Raw genomic sequence first — 4,184 nt, forward strand, 5'->3', positions numbered from 1 at the left:
GATCTTTTTTTTATCTTATTCTACGTGGCGCGTAGCTACACTTGCATGCTCGCGCACATTACAAGCGTATGAACGTATGCAAATGCAATTGATTGTCCGCATTGGCTAGTTGTGTGGACGCAACCCACTTCACCTTATTGTTGCTGACAGACATCGTCGAGGCATGCAGCGCATCTGGTGGCGACGACTACTAGGTCGGTCATGGCACGCATGACAACCATCGGTGATATGACGATGTGAAATGGTGCCTTCACTCTGATGTTTTCTCCTTTGGCCGGTTAGTTCGGTGTTAGCAGATCGATACAATGGCGGGCGGTGACTATGGCGGCGGACATCAGGATGCATTATCTCCAAGTGAAAGCTCAGGATCTAGCCTTATGACTTGATCGAGCAGCGTCGACGTTCGTGCATTGTTACCTTATTGAAGGTGTTGGTTTGAATACCTGCTTCGGGCTCACAACCCTTGGTCTGAGATCCGGTTGGACCAGTCAACATCGTCAAGTGAGCGGCATTCCCTTATTGAGGGCGTTGTCTTGGAGGTTTGCGCCATCTATTTATTACGATGAATAGTAGGGTAGAAAAGCCACTATAGTTTTCCTAAATAAAACTTTAATAGTACAAAGGGATTACAAGGCTTGAGATAAGTCGGAGAAAGAGGGGGCGAGGAAAACAGGAAAAAACGAAACAAGAAAAAGGAAAGTATGAAAACTAAAATTGCACGAGAGATTCCAGCCAAGAAGAGTAGGCAGCAACATATTTCCTCTTGATCCTATCTCTCAACAAGTTTAGCTCAGGAAAAAAATATGTATCCTTCCACCTCTGAAATGATGGGACAATCTGCCGAATTTTTTTTACTGTTTCTTATGATCCATATAGCCCAAGCTGCAAGGATAATTATGTCCATAGAGAAAGGTAATCTCAATTTGGTTTTAATGTCCTCAAAAGCTTCAAACACAAAGAGATTACCAATTCTGGGGGGCAAAAAAACAAGTTCTCTTAGCAAAAGGGCATTTTTTTTTCTTAATGCTGGCACTTGAGAGTTGTACAGTTGTAAGTGCCAATTATGAAGGACTTTCTTCTCTAAAGGTTTCTTGTGTTAATTCTACCATATATCATCCCAAACAATACTTTATGCTTAGGCTGGCAGGAGTTGTTCCAAATTCACTGAAAATGTGAAGGGATAATTTTAGTCCCTATCATAACTTTATAGCCTTTGGAGGTAGAAAACAACTCATCGCCCCAAATGTTGCTCCATGTATCAGCATTATCTCTAAATTCATATTGTCTCAAAGTGATACAGATATCTTCCATTTGTAAAAAATCATCATGTGCCTCAACTGATAAAGGTAAATGAAAGAGATCTTCCATGTATTCACATTTGATTAGTTGCTCCGCATTTATAGAACGGTTTCTTGCAAAGGAGAAAAGGTGTGGAAACAGCAAGTGTAGGTAGTTACTGTGCAAAGGTCTGCCCAGAATACTGCACTTTTACCATCTCCCAAATTACACCTTGTCATTGATTTGTACTGTTTAAGTAATCCCAGGTTAGTCTTTGACCAAAAGGATCCAACCATCTAGGCCCTAGGGGCCTCGTCATTATTATAGTATGACTCCCAGATGAGGTTTACCCAAGGAATAATTTGCATGTTAAATAATTTATGGAGGTTCTTGAGAAGGAGGGATCTATTCGGGATGTTGATGTTCAAAATACCAAGCTCACCTTGGCTCTTAGGCCTACAAGCTTTGGTCCAAGCAACTAAGGTAGGGGAGTGGTCTTCCATGTCTGGCCCTCTCCAAAGGTAGTGTCTCGGGTACTTGACAACTTATTTCTTGATGGTTTCAACCTTTCAGGCAAGTTCAGATAACTCACTAAAAAATTGTTAGAGAAGAAAGGACATATTTCACCATCAAAAGCCTCCCTGCATAGGCTATGAAAGTGACAATTCCAGCTAGTCTCTTTGAAACTCTGTTAGCTATGGGCAAGCCCTGATCAATAATAGGTTTGATCAAACCAAGAGGTAGGCTAAGGTATGTGATAGGGAAGTATCAGCGTCTGCAATTTAGGCCCAGTTCTCTTGCCAGAATCTAGGGATTCTCCCAAATCCGACCCCTGCCCAGCTTCTCCCAGAATCTTTGAGCCCCATTTGTTTTACAATCCTATCTAGTTAGGGTCTAGTTAGATAGGATTGTGAAACAAATGGGGCTCAAAGATTCTGGGAGAAGCTGGGTAGGGGTTGGATTCTGGGAGAATCCCCAGATTCTGGCAAAAGAACTGGGCCTTATTGTGTTTGTAAATAGTTCCACCATTTTCTCAGTAATATTAACTGGAATAGGATTGGACTTATGGTAATTGACTTTTAAGGCATTTGTTGATGCAAATGTATTAAAAAGTCCTTTGAAACATATTGATTTCTTAATATTAGCTTGCATCGCCACTACTGCTTCATTCGCATACTGTAGGATGGGGAAATCAGGGCAGGAACTAACTTTCAGGGGTGGTTTAAGAAGTCCTTGTGTTATTTCTTTGTTGAGAATAGACTAAAGGAGAATATCACCAAGGACAAATAATAAAGGTGACACTGGGTCTCCGTGCCTCACCCCTCTCTTACAATAAAACTTTCCCCTAGGAACCCTATTAAACAAGATAGAAGATGAAGTAGAAAGTGAACAAGGATTGCATCCAGGAAATCCACCTATCACCAAAACTTTGGCTTTGAGAATGCCATTAATGGCTCTATGTTTAATGATATCAAAAGCTTTCTCAATGTCCAACTTTAGAGCCAACACTTCATCCTTAGATTTTATGGCATTGATGTGAATATTCATAAGTCCATCATAGGCAATCCTAGATAAGCCTACCTGTGAGAAACCCATACTAGTTAATCTAAATTAATTGAAGAATCACCTGTGACAGTCTATTTCCCAGGAGTTTGGTGATAATCCTAAAAGTGCAGTTATGAAGTGAAATTGGCTAGAAGTCATTGGGAGTGGTTGGGACATCAATCTTTGGAATTAAATTAATGAAAGAAGTGTAGATGCTCCCAAGAGAAATGTTCCCTTCATAAAAATCATGTATCACTCTTATTATATCAGTCCCAATAATATACCAAAAAACTTTAAATAATTCATTGTCAAAACCATCTGGCCATGGAGATTTATCTATGGGAAGCTCAACAATAAATTTATTAATCTCATCACGACTAAAAGGTTTCTCAAGCTCTTCAAAATTCTTGGGGTCATGATGTTGAGTAAACAAGCTAGGAAGGTTATAATATATCTCATTTTTGTCAGATTACACCATTCTGTTCCCGAAGGCATCCCAAAGAATTGCAGCCTTGCCAACATGATCATAAATCTTAGCCTGATCAACATTTTGCAACATTGCAATTTAATTGTGTCTGTGGTTGATAGAAGCGTTCGTATGGGAAAACTTTGTGTTTTCATACCCAAACTTAACACCTTTTATTTTTCCTCTCTGCTTCCAAGCGATTCTCTAATTATTGAGTAGGAGCAAAAGGTGACCTTTCAAAATACTTTTGCGGTTCCATTCAAAAGTAGTGAGAGCGCGTAATTTCTCAATAAAGTCCCATAAGTAGATATAGTCATTGACTTCAACAAATTTTTACTTCCAAGAAAGATAAACCTTTAGCCCAAAGTTTGAAACATCTTATTAAATTCTTGAATTTAGAATTTATTCTCTTGGCGGAGCCTTGAAATCCAACAGGCATTGACCTCAAAATGGCTTTAGGAATGCAGGTTCCAATTATTATCATGCAATCAAGTGATTAGAGATTGTTGGCCAAAGGGAGAGTTACAGTGTTAGGGAAGGTGGTCATCCAGGAGGCAGAGGTAAATAATCGGTCCAACTTTTCTAGAAGTGGATTAGCATACATATTACTCCAGCTAAACTGCCTTCCTTTCATGTGTAACTCAACAAGTCCCAAATTGCTTATAGCTTCATTGAATAGCAGCATACCATTAACATCACCTCTACGCCTATGTATGTCATTAGGGGACCTAAAAAAGTTAAAGTCACCTATGATAGTCCAATCTACCTCGATAGGCATTTGTATGTAACTGAACCAGTCCATGAATTCCATTTCACCTTCTGGAGTAGAAGGCCCATAAATTCAGTCATGATCCAAGTTTGATTTGAAATGGAACTAGTGAATTTCATAGAGAGG

The sequence above is a fragment of the Triticum dicoccoides genome, chromosome 4B, assembly GCF_002162155.2.
Source record: "Triticum dicoccoides isolate Atlit2015 ecotype Zavitan chromosome 4B, WEW_v2.0, whole genome shotgun sequence".
Lineage (NCBI taxonomy): Eukaryota > Viridiplantae > Streptophyta > Magnoliopsida > Poales > Poaceae > Triticum > Triticum dicoccoides.